Source organism: Odocoileus virginianus, chromosome 13, assembly GCF_023699985.2.
Source record: "Odocoileus virginianus isolate 20LAN1187 ecotype Illinois chromosome 13, Ovbor_1.2, whole genome shotgun sequence".
Classification (NCBI taxonomy): Eukaryota; Metazoa; Chordata; class Mammalia; order Artiodactyla; family Cervidae; genus Odocoileus; species Odocoileus virginianus.
This window is the reverse complement of record NC_069686.1, coordinates 54617100-54630566: the sequence shown is the minus strand read 5'-3', so window position 1 is coordinate 54630566 and position 13467 is coordinate 54617100. Positions and strand designations below refer to the sequence as shown.

General features: G+C 43.3%; 1 protein-coding gene across 10 annotated transcripts in view; it reads right to left on the bottom strand.

Annotated features, from left to right (window-relative positions):
* NCKAP5 (NCK associated protein 5) overlaps positions 1–13467 on the bottom strand; it is a 1117154-nt gene that overhangs the window by 18667 nt on the left and 1085020 nt on the right. The window contains exon 18 of one of the 10 annotated variants that reach the window (XR_011491008.1): positions 5937–6110. The exons of the other annotated variants lie outside the window; for them this stretch is intronic. The gene's annotated coding sequence lies outside the window, so the exon portion shown is untranslated. The remainder of the gene's footprint in view (positions 1–5936; positions 6111–13467) is intronic. 10 annotated transcript variants of the gene reach the window in all.

The following is a 13467-nucleotide window of genomic DNA, read 5'->3' as shown; positions in this document are numbered from 1 at the left end:
AGCATCTCGCCCAACGCCCCACTGCTGTGAGCAGCCAGGCAAGGCCAGGATCCCAGTTCAGGAGTCCAGCAGCAGGCTTCCCTCTCTCAGTTACTATGCCTCCTGCCTTGGCACAAGCTCAATCTTATCCTGTGAGCATGTTGGCTCACTGTTGTCAGAACTGATTTTTCAAGAGAAATGAAAATCTGGACTTCGAATATGAAATCTCCCAATGTTCTGTTGCTGTTTAGTCATTAAGTCCTGTCCAGTTCTTTTGTGACCCTGTGGACCGTAGCCTGCCAGGCTCCTCTGTCAATGGGATACTCCAGGCAAGAATACTGGAGTGGGCTGCCATTCCCTTCTCCAGGGGACCTTCCAGACCCAGGGATTAAACCTGAGTCTTCTGCAATGCAGGTGGATTCTTTACCACTGAGCCACCACTACTTCCCCTGGGATAGTCAACAGCTATTTTACTCTTTCTAATGGGAGGTTGATGTGTATTTGAATGTCTGGTGAGCGGGAGGTGGGAGGAGAAAGAAGCCCTTTGACCAAAAATCAGTGCAATTAAAGTGGTTTATGAAAAACAACAACAACAAATCTAGTGATATTCCAGCAGGGGGCTGGAATCCTGAAGCTACTGGAAAAATGATGAAGCCTGACACACCAGCCCCACCCCTGGGGCAAGGGTGTTTTAAATAGACAGTGAGTAAGTGAGTGAGTGAAAGTCCCTCAGTGTGCCTGACTCTGCGACCTCATGGACTATATGTAGCCCACCAGGCTCTCCTCTGTCCCTGGGATTCTCCAGGCAAGAATAATGGAGTGGGTTGCCAATACCCTCATAATGCTTCTAAATTCTTTGTCTCTGCCTTCCCCCGCCCCCCAAAAAAGAAAATCCCCCAAATAAAAACAAGCAAAAAATTTCAAAAGCCACTCCTTAAACCTTAGGGTGACAGACAGAGCTTTCTGATGTCCGTAAACTCACATCCCACACCTGGGCCATTGCTTGGTCTGTCACCACATAGATGGAAATCAAAGATGCTTTTATTCTTAATCTTACATGGGCTTTCTAGTCTTTTCTTGGTTGCAATGGGTGGGAAAGATGATGTCTATATCCTAAAGGAAATCAACTCTGAATATTCATTGGAAGGACTGATGCTGAAGCTGAAGCTCCAGTACTTGGCCACCTGATGTGAAGAGCCGACTCACTGGAAAAGACCCTGATGCTGGGAAAGATTGAAGGCGAAAAGGAGAAGGGGCCAGCAGAGGATGAGATGGTTAGATAGCATCACCAACTCAATGGACATAAATTTGAATGTCAACTACAGTCCTCCGCTCTACCAACTGAGCTATCGAAGGGACAGCCTGGACATAAATTTGAGCAAACTCCGAGAGGGTGCAGGACAGAGGAACCTGGTGTGCTGCAGTCCGTGGGATCCCAAAGAGTTGGACATGACTTAGCGACAGCAACTGAACAAGAAACAACAAATTGCCTTTTGACCTATTATCTGCAAACCACACACCACAGGGTATTTTTTCAGAATGGGGAGAGGGGCTGGTGTGTGTGTACAGGTAACTATACTGGTTTTATATGGGGCCTTTCTTCAATAAGAGTTTGTGAACTTATTCACATGTAGGATAAGGAATAATCAAAGCCCAGTTCTACAATGAAGATACTGTGAATTTCCACAGGCTGATTGCACCTATTACTGCCCTGCATACCACTGCCTTCTACAGTCTTTTAAAGCAGGGAACCCCAACCTCTGGGATCTAAGGCATGATGATCTGAAGTGGAGCTGATGTAATAATAGAAATAAAGTGCATAATAAATTTAATGCATGTGAATTACATTCAAACAAAACCATCTCAACCCCATGGTCTGCGGGAAAAACGTCTTCCATGAAACTGGCTCCTGGTGCCAAAAAGGTTGGAGACCACCGTTTTAATGCACTGGATTGAGGTTATATCTAAGAATATATTAGGTGCAGTAGTTAGTGGTCTTCTTCTGCATCAAAAATGGAAAACTGGTGATAAAATTGAAAGACAGTTTAAAGACATAAGGAAGGAAAGGGGAAGGAGACTGAAGAGAAAGAAATTCTCTATTGCCAGGCAAAATGGGGCATCAGTGGATTTAACTGGGCAGTATCCAGTGACAATGTTGGGGGAAGGGTGGAAAAGCAATCTTAAAAGTAATCAGGATATAAATGATTCAGGGCTTTAAAGAGGAAATTAAAACTGCCCAGCAACACCTTGAACACAAGTCAGTAAGCATGTTGGGAAGATCCCCTGGAGAAGGGCATGGCAACCCATTCCAGTACTCTTGCCTGGAGAGTCACATGGACAGAGGAGCCTTGCGGGCTACAGCTCAGGGGTTGCAGAGTTGGGCATGACTGAGCAACTGGCACAAGCGTGCAGACAGGTACCAGCATTATGGTTGGTCCTCCGTGTCCACAGAGGGCCAGCTGACTGCATCAGGCCATTTTATATAGGGAACTTGAACATCCATGGATCTTGGTATCTGTCGGGGGTCCTGGGACTAATTTTGCCTGCTTAGCTGGGGATAGCAACAGGCTGAATTCTGAGCCTAGAAAGGCAGCAGTGTCTCAGAGTTCTGGCTCACATGTCTTCATCTCTCTAGTATGTCCTCCCACATTTCAAGGCTGGCCAATATCCACTATCTCTGGAGACTCTGGAGGAAAGCCTTTTCTGAATCCTTTTTTTGACCGGGGGGCCTTGACCAGTGCCTGCTTTTTTTCCTCCCTCCTTCACTGTGCAGACTGTCATCATGGTACCAGTGGCCCTTTGTGAACTGGTTGCCAGAGCTCCTTCTCTCATGTAGGTACTGTCATCCCATGTATCTTCGCATCCCTTTTGCCCAGAACATCTAGTGCATGGGACGTCCATAGATATTAGTGGAATAAAGGGAGTTTGCTAATTATATTTCTTATTTACTGGTCTCCTTTCCATTTCCTATCTTTTCTTTGTCTTTCTCCTAACACCCTTTATTGTCTTTGAAAGTGACTGAGTTCCAAGGACAAGATGCTGTATGGTCTGGTGGGGAACATTCATTTATTTCCTGAGGGGTACTTAAAGCTCTAATTACTCAGAAGACAGTTGGGTTTCATTTATTTAGAAAGTAGAGATAACTTTCCCAGTAAATAAACAGGAAAAGAGATTTTGGTTTTCAAAAAAACTTGATTCACAGACGACTTTCAAGGAGCATTTCTTTTGCCATAAACCAGGTTCTTTGAAATAATCAGCAGCACTGCAGACTGCAAGGTTAGAGATTAAAACAGAGGAAATAAGTGGGGATTATATCATCTAGCAATGCGAAGACTGAATATGTCAGCGAGGCTTTTTAAAAATCCAAGTAGTTTTATGTGAAGGAAGAAAAATCCTCATTGTGCACAAAATAAAATGGGACATTGCCTAAGAATGAAGGTTTCAGGATTCTGGGATGAATTAAAAGAATACTGGATGTCCCTAAAGAACACAAGAGACTTTTAAAGGCCTGAAGTGACTGAATCCCTCAACGCAGGACAAAGTGGGACCTTAGGGTCACCTGGAAAAATGTCTGGCCTTGGCTGTGTCCTTTGGGGCACAGAGGAAAAACGCAATATGGCAGAAGCAGACCAATGCAACCAACAGGTAGGAACATTTCATACATCAGAACTGGCGCCAGGTATAGTAGTGAGTGCGGAGGGCGCGGGGGAAGGATAATCATCCTTCAACTGTGTAAAAGTCTAGAGTCGCAGTTGGATGTGAGTGGGCTGGAGTTTCTCTTGGTTGGCTCCAGTGTAGTGGTTTCTCTGCTGCATACATCAGCAGTTCTCTAAAATGACTCGAAAACATACTTTTCCTTAAATTGATGTTCAAGAATTAGTTGGCACAATGTCCCTTAAATATGCCCACTGGGTCTATCAAAAGGTTTATTGAAACTCATGAAACTAATCCAAAGGCTGCTCCTTATTGGAAAATGACTAGAAAGAGATGTTTAAGTTCAGACTGGCTAACCATGGACACGTACACACACACACACACACTCTCTCTCTCTCTCTCTCTCTCTCCTGATCTTTCAGGAGAAGGCTACAGAAATGCCATTGTAAGCAAAGGAGGAAAAACAGAATCACCCCTCACAAAAGTGTTTAAGCACACTTTAGTCTCTTCGTCAGGGCCAATAAAGATCTCTCGCTGTGAGCCAGCTAGAAAAGAAACCAGGGGAAGGATGTTACACTTTATGTGGTCTGAATGTGATTAGTGATTAGTGCTGGTAGCTTCAGTCACTTGGGAATAGCAATCAGGTTTCTCTCCTGCAACTCTGAACAACTACACAACACCACTGGCTCCCAGCCCATACGATGATGGGATATTAACTGAAAGTCTAATTAATCTGTGAATGAATTACAGTCTAAAAATAGACTATTTTATAATCAATTTGAAGTGAGTCCCTAACAGAAGATAAGATGAAGAAAAAGCTATAAAATTATCAGAGGTTGGTACATTCTGTTCACTGTGACTGATGGTTTTAAGAGGGATAATTTTATAATCCATCAAATTTTTGTCATTTCAAAAATCATGCCTCCCAATGTATGCTATAAATTAATTTTTAAATTTACATATTTATTAAAAATCATATTGAAAACAGCAGGAAGAGAGCCCCATTTGAGTAATAACTTGTTATCCCACTGGAGATAAAAAACAAAAAAATTAAAAGATTTTTATTTTGAGGTAATAATCATATAAATTGCTATGTGAATTAGTTAAGGCAAGACTTTATATTCACTGGAAGCATCAATAGAGTATTACAGATAATCCCCCAAGTTCTCATTTTGGGGAGATGAAGCCAGTCTCACAACATGGAGAAGGCACAGGAAGATGAGCAGGGAAGTGAAGACCACGGCGCTGAGCCTGCTGGTGGGCAGGTCTGATGTGGGGACTACAATCTCCCTGGGAGGAGGTGTAGACAGGAAAACCCCAGGCCTGGCTCTTGGGTGGTGGAACACTTGAATTCATTTCAGAAACAACTTTCCAAAGAGATCCCTGATGGCATAAGCCCAACTGGCCAACCTTTCCACCCACCGTGGAAGGCTTGCCGAGGTACAAACCATCCCAGATGTCTGCATTAGCCTAGGCTGCCAAGGGGATGGACACCTACTGGGGCGGGCTCCAGAGCACGCACGGAACTCACTGGAAAGGCCCCGGGTTGTAGTCAGAGAGATGCCATGCCACGTCTGAGAAATACCACAGCTCACTCTAGATTAACCTCATAATAGACCATCAGCTCAAAGATCTGGCCCCAAGATATGAACTGCCTGGATTCATTGACAGAGAGATGAAAGGGTCAAAGGGAACAGGGCTGGTGTGAGTCCTCATGTGTACTCACCAGGATAATGGATAACCCACTGGGCTAAGCTGACCCAAGAAGATATTCTCTATAAACTCCTAGGAGAGGTAGAGGGATGGTGAGAATATCCTTTTTCCATGAACTTCAGTTTAATCATGGCTGTTTCCTTCCACAGGGGATTCGTGATAGATATTACTACTATCTTTAAGAAAACAACAGAAATCCCTTTTTGAAGCATGAAAGGTGAGGAAGTGGCTCCTACTGCTCCTGCTACACAGAGTTCACTGCTATGGTGCAGACATGGCTAATCCGGGCACTCACAGGGCGACTGCCTCCTCCTAAGGCCATAGCAGGCACTGCTTAACCAATCACCCTCTGCTGAACATGGATACAGCCTCAGAATTCTTAATACAGTAATTCAAGCAACCTCTGTTTACTGAATGTCCTTAGCATTTGAGATGAAGGCTATTTGGCATCCCTGCTTAGTGCCTGTGTGAAATACACATACACAGTATCTATACGTTGATGGAATAGGTATATCTGTGAGTAAATCTTCATACTATGAGATAAGTATATTGATGATGTCTAAGTATGTGGAAAGTTGAAGTTATCTTACCCCTCTCTTTCTCTCTTTTTCTCATAGCCTGTGTCAACCAGCCTTCTGGTAAACTGCCAGTTTGTTCTCAGATGCATTCTTCTCCTTTTCCCTGCTTTGCATCACAGGGAATTACATTTCCCAGGCTCCCTGTTTCTCTGGCTTCTGGGCAGGTTCAGCCAATGAAAGGCAATCCTGGATGGAAGGAGAAGAGGAGAAAGCAAGGCATTTCTTCCCTTCTCCATGACCCGTGGTGTTTCTGGCAGGAGATGCTTCTCCTCCACGCTCTATCTATCTCCTGCCAGATAACACCTCTTACTCAGTGTTGCAGCTAGCATTGGATAGTCCAGCTTCTGGACTTTAATATCACTTTCTGCCATCCTCCATCTCTAGGGAATGATTGGTACTTCTTGCTTCTGCTAATCTCTGGATGGCCTGATTGTCTCCTTTTAGCTTCTCAGGTATTCCATTATCTGGGTGGTTAACTCTTTCTCTTGGAAGGCACAACAAAATGTTATATGCACCAGGACAAAGGAGAAAGGAGCAGAGACCTCACAAGAGACTAAGCCAGACGTGCCTGTGAGTCTGTGATTGTCTGGAGTCTCCAGGTGAGGTACGGATCAACAGTGGCCTGCCGTGGGGCCAGGGGCACTGACTACAACAGTCCTGGGAGCTGCTCTGAGCTGGCATAAGTCCTTTTGAAGATCGCCATTACCACCATTACCCCTGCTATAACTTGGCCACAGGCCAAACTACAAGGAAGGAACACAGCCCACCATCAACAGAAGATTGGATTAAAGATATACTGACCATGGCCTGCCCACCAGAGTAAGAGTCAGTATTCCCCACAGCAGTCCTTGCCATCAGGAAGCTTCCCATCAAGAAGGTTTGTACCTCTTATCCTCATCCAGAGGGCAGACAGAAAACCACAATCTCTGAAAACTAATCAAACATACATGGATTATAGCCTTGTCAAATTCAATGAAACTATGAGCCATACCATGTAGGGCCACCCAAGATGGATGGGTCATGGTGGAGAGTTCTGACAAAATGTGGAGAAGGGAATGGCAAATCACTTCAGCACTCTTGCATTGAGAACCCTATGGACAGTATGAAAAGGCAAAAATATATGACACTAAAAGATGAACTCCCCAGGTCAGTAGGTGCCCAATATGCTACTGGGAAAGAGCGGAGAAACAGCTCTAGAAGGAATGAAGAGGCTGAGCCAAAGCAGAAACAACACCCAGCTGTGGATATGTCTGGTGGTGGAAGTGAAGTTCGATGCTGTAAAGAGCAATGTTGCCTGGGAACCTGGAATGTTAGGTCCATGAATCAAGGTCAATTGAAAGTGGTCAAACAGGAGATGGCAAGAGTGAACATTGACATTTTAGGAATCAGTGAACTAAAACTGGATCAGAATGGGCGAATTTAATTCAGATGGCCATTTTATCTACTATTGTGGGAAAGAATTCCTTACAAGAAACTGAGCAGCCCTCATAGTCAAAAAAAGAGTCCAAAATGCAGCACTTGGGTACAATCTAAAAAATGACAGAATGATCTCTGTTCGTTTCCAAAACAAACCATTCAGTATCACAGGAATCCACATCTCTGCCCCAACCACTAATGCCAAAGAAGCTGAAGTTGAATAGTTCTATGAAGACCTACAAGATCTTCTAGAACTAACACCAAAAAAAGATGTCCTTTTCATTATAAGGGACTGGAATGCAAAAGGAGGAAGTCAAGAGATACAAGGAGTAAAAGTCAAGTTTGCTCTTGGAGTACAAAATGAAGCAAGGCAAAGGTTAACAGGGTTTTGCCAAGAGAACACATTGGTCACAGAAAACACCCTCTTCCAACAACACAAGAGAAGACTCTTCACATGGACACCACCAGATGGTCAATACTGAAATCAGACTGACTATATTCTTTGCAGCTGAAGATGGAGAAGCTCTATACAGTCAGCAAAAACAAGACTGGGAGCTGACTGTGGCTCAGATCATGAACTCCATATTGCCAAATTCAGACTTAAATTGAAAAAGTAAGGAAAACTGCTAGGCCATTCAGGTATGACCTAAATCAAATTCTTTATGATTACACAGTGGAAGTGACAAATACATTCAAGGGATTAGATCTGATAGACAGAGTGCTTGAAGAACTATGGACAGAGATTCATAACATTGTACAGGAGAAGGTGATCAAAACCATCCCCATCCCCAAGAAAAATAAATGCAAAAAGACAAAATGGCTGTCTGAGAGGGCCTTACAAATAGCTGAGAAAAAAAAAGAAGTGAAAGGCAAAGGAGAAAAGATATACATATCTGAATGCAGAATTCCAAAGAATGGCAACGAGAGATAAGAAAGCCTTCTTAAGCGAACAATGCAAAGAAATAGAGGAAAACAATAGAATGAGAAAGACTAGAGACCTCTTCAAGAAAATTAGAGAGGCCAAGGGAACATGTCATACAAAGGTGGGCTCAAATAAAGGACAGAAATGGTATGAACCTAACAGAAGCAGAAGATATTAAGAAGAGGTGGCAAGAATACACAGAACTGTACAAAAAAGATCTTAATGACCCAGATAACCACGTTGATGTGATCACTGACCTAGAGCCAGACATCCTGGAATGTGAAGTCAAGTGGGCCTTAGGGAGCATCACTATGAACAAAGCTACTGGAGGTGATGGAATTCCAGCTAAACTATTTCAAATCCAAAGAGATGATGCTGTGAAAGTGCTGCACTCTATATGCCAGCAAATTTGGAAAACTCAGCAGTGGCCACAGGACTGGAAAAGGTCAGTTTTCATTCCAATCCCAAAGAAGGGCAATGCCAAAGAATGGTCAAACTACCACACAATTGCCGTCATTTCAAATGCTAGCAAAGTAATGCTCAAAATCCTCCAAGCTAGGCTTCAACAGTAAGTGAACTGAGAACTTCCAGATGTTCAAGGTGGATTTAGAAAAGTGAGAAGAACCAGAGATCAAATTGCCAAAACTGTTGGATCATGCAAAAAGTAAGAGAATTCCAGAAAAAATTCTGCTTTGTTGACTACACTAAAGCCTTTGACTATGTGGATCACAACAAACTGTGGAAAATTCTGAAAGAGATGGGAATACCAGACCACCTTACCTGCCTCCTGAGAAACCTGTATGCAGGTCAAGTAGTAACAGTTAGAACTGGGCATGGAAAACAGATTGGTTCCAAATTGGGAAAGGAGTATGTCACGGCTATATATTGTTACCTTGTTTATTTAACTTATATGCAGAGTAAATCATGCAAAATGCCAAGCTGGATGAAGCACAAGCTGGAATCAGGATTGCTGGGAGAAATATCAACAACCTCAGATATGCAGATGACACTACCCTTATGGAAGAAAGTGAAGAAGAACTAAAAAGCCTCTTGATGAAGGTGAAAGAGAAGAGTGAAAAAGCTGGCTTAAAACTCAACATTCAGAAAACTAAAATCATGGCATCTGGTCCCATCACTTCATGGCAAATAGATGGGGAAACAATGGAAACAGTGACAGATTTTATTTTCTTGGGCTCCAAAATCACTGTAGATGGTAACTATAGCCATGAAATTAAAAGATGCCTGCTCCTTGGAAGAAAAGCTATGACAAACCTAGATTGCATATTAAAAAGCAGAGACATTACTTTGCCAACAAAGATCCATCTAGTGAAAGCTATGGTTTTTCCAGTAGTCATGTATAGACATGAGAGATGGACCATAAAGAAGGCTGAGCACTGAAGAATTGATGCTTTTCAACCATGGTGTTGGAGAAGACTTTTGAGAGTCTCTTGGACTGCAAGGAGATCAAATCAGTCAATCCTAAAGGAAATCAGTCCTGAATATTCACTAGAAGGACTGATGCTGAAGCTGAAACCCCAATACTTTTGATCACCTGATGTGTAGATTCGATTCATTAGTAAAGATCCTGATGCTGGGAAAGATTGAAGTCAAGAGGAAAAGGGGGTGACAGAGGGAGATTGGATGGCATCACTGATTCAATGGACTGAGTTTGAGCAAGCTCTGGAAGATGGAGAAGGACAGGAATGCCTGGTGTTTTGTAGTCCACGGGGTCACCAAGAGTTGGACACAACTGAGTGACTGAACAACAACGACAAATTCTTTCTACAGAAAGACATAGAATGGTTCCTGTTCCATGCTAAAGTGAAATGAAAATCACTCAGTCATGTGCAACCCCGTGGACTATACATTCCAAGGAATTCTTTAAGCCAGAATACTGGAGTTGGTAGCCTTTCCCTTCTCCGGGGGACCTTCCCAACCTAAGGATCAAACCCAGGTCTCCCACATTGCAGGCAGATTCTTTACCAGGTCAGCCACTAGGGCAGCCCGAGAATACTGCACTAGGTATCCTATCCTTTCTCAGCAGATCTTCCCAACCCAGGAATTGAACTGGCTCTCCTGCAATGCAAGCAGATTCTTTACCAGCTGAGCTACCAGGGAAGTCCTGTTCCATGCTAGACCCTGACCAATGCAGTCATCAAACTCTATTTGCTCTCTATATTTTTTCCTTCTTATTTTGGCCCCACCATACAGCTGGTAGGATCTCAGGATCTCTGATCAGCGAGTGAACCAGGCTATGGCAGTGAAGCCCAGAATCCTAACCACTTGGTACCAGAGAACTCCCAGTTTGCTCTACTTTTAAAACATGTGCTAAACCCATTTCCCTGGAGAAGGGTATGCCAACCCACTCCAGTATTATTGCCTGGCGAATTCCATGGCCAGAGGAGCCTAGTAGGCTACAGTGCACGGGCTTGCAAAGAGTTGGACACAACTCAGCAACCAATACACACACAAACCCATTCAGCTTCCCAGGTGGTACTAGTGGTAAAGAATCTGCCTGCCAATGCAGGAGATGCAAGAGACATGGGTTCAATCCTTGGATTGGGATGATACCTTGGAGTAGGAAATGGCAACCTGCTCCAGTCAAATTCTATGGACTGAGAAGCTGGGCAGGCTCCAGTTCATGGGGCTGCAGAGTTGGAAAGACAGAGTGACTAAGTACACACAAACTCATTCATTCTCCACCGTTTCTTTTCTGCTACAGTGATCAGGCCACAGATGCCATCTCTTGCTTGGATGACTGCAATGGTTTCCTAAGTGGTCTTGGCACTTTCACTCTGACCTCCTAACAGTCCATTCTCCATCCAGTAGCCACAGCATTCTTTAAAAACGCAATCAAATCACAACATGTTCCTGTTCACAATACAATCCTCCAGTGGTTTCCCTTTGCTGAGAACTTCAGAAACCTAAAGTTATTGCCATAGCCTACAGGGTCCTGTGTAATTTGCTCCTGATTTCTCTAATTCCCTTCCTCTCTATCTCTCTGTTTCAGCTATAATTCTTTGGGAACACATCACATGCCCCTACTTCAGGCTTTTGTACTTTCCTACACTCTCTGACAACATCCTCCTCTTCCGAAGAGTCACATTTCAAAGTTTCACTTCATTCACAACTCTTCAAATGTCCTCTCTTCAGAGAGACCTTAGCTGATCACTCTCTTTGAAGTAGTACCCACTCATCCTGCCTATTTTTTTTTAAATAAAATATCACTACTTGACATTATGCTTTGTTTATTATCTGTCTTCTCATCTAAAACATAATATCCCTACCCACAAAGGTAGGGATTTTTTTTTTAACTTCTTTATTTATTTATTATTGTCTGTAATACCTAGAATGTTGCCTATCAAGTAGCATAAACTCTACAAACATTCTTGAAACAATAGGAATGACTGTATCTGTATAGCACTGTGAAAAACAACTGGCAGAAATAAATACTTATATGATTAGTATAACATACAGAAAAACGTTAGAAAACATTAGGAAAACAGATCAACACTTTCCTAATTAAATCAACATATATCTTCAAAATGGAAACCCACTGCAAACCAGGGTATTGTTTGGGAATTATGACACCAATGAAGTTAATGAGTGGACAATGATCAGAGAGAAAGTCCCCAAGAATTAAAATTTCTCCCATTTTTACATCACTACCATCCCTCCTTCTCAAGCAGTGTTCCTCAGTACCTGTATTTAGCGCACTTTGCAAGTGATGTTGGAAATACTTTTAAATTCCCATGTATCAAAGAGAACCAGATAGTTTGTGAATAAAGGTCATTGGTATGATTATTTTAATTATTTAAGGTAGGAATAAATATACACCTGAGATGTCTAGAGTTATTGGCCTGCTTCTTCTTCTGGCCAGGAATTATAGTTAGGAATGACCACTTGTTTCAAGTGCAAGTTGCTCAGTCGTGTCCGACTCTTTGTGACCCCATGGACTATACAGTTCACGGAATTCTCCTGGCCAGAATCCTGGAGTTGATAGCCTTTCCCTTCTCCAGGGGATCTTTCCAACCCAGGGATCAAACCCAGGTCTCCCGCATTGCAGGTGGATTCTTTACCAGCTTGTTTAAGGGATAGATACTAATAAATCCGAAGAACTCAAAGCTCCAATACTTTGGCCACCTGATGCAAAGAGCCAACTGTCTGGAAAAGACCCTGATGCTGGGAAAGACTATGGGCAAGAGGAGAAGGGGACAATACAGGATGAGATCTTGGATGGCATCACTGACTCAATGGATATGAGTTTGAGCAAACTCAGGAAGATAGTTAAGGACAGGGAAGCCTCAGTTCATTTCAGTTGCTCAGTCGTGTCTGACTCTTTGTGACCCCATGACTGTAGCACACCAGGCCTCCCTGTCCATCACCAACTCCCGGAGTCCACCCAAACCCATGTCCATTGAATCAGTGATGCCATCCAACCATCTCATCCTCTGTTGTCCCCTTCTCTTCCTGCCCTCAATCTTTCCCAGCATCAGGGAAGCCTGGCATGCTGCAATTCATGGGGTCAAAAAGAGTTGGGCATGACTTAGCAATAACTACAACAGTAATCAAAGCTGATTTCTTCCTACTGAAGTTGAAGTCAAATGTCTGATTAATTGCTCTACCATATCATCTTCAGTTTTTTGGCTTTGGGTATACTCACGGGGCAAATTATGTCCCCTGAAAAGCTACATTGAGGTCCTAGCCCTTGATTCCTGTGAATGTGACTTTATTTGGAAATAAGGTCTTTGCAGATATAACTAAGGCACAAGTGAGGATGGGTCATACTGGCATAGGATGGGTCCTTAATCCAATATGACTGGTGCTCTTCTAAGAAGAAGAGGAAAGGACTTCCCTGGTGGTCCAGTGGTGAGGATTCTGCCTGCCAATGCAGGAAACACTAAGGGAAACTAGGCCCACGTGCCACAACTACTGAGTCCATGATCTCTAGAGCCTGTGCTCTGCAACAAGAGAAGCCCATACACTGCTAACAGAGAGCAGCCCCTGCTCACTACAACTAGAGAGCCCATGCAAAGCAATGAAGACCCAGTGTAGCCAAGCATAAGTAAACATAAAACAATAGAAATCTATTTAAATAAAAAAGGGAAGAGGAGAAGAGGTAGAGAGTCATGCACAGAGGAAGGAGATGTGGAGGGAGACACATGGAGAGGAGAATGCCATGTGAGGATGGAGACAGAGATTTGG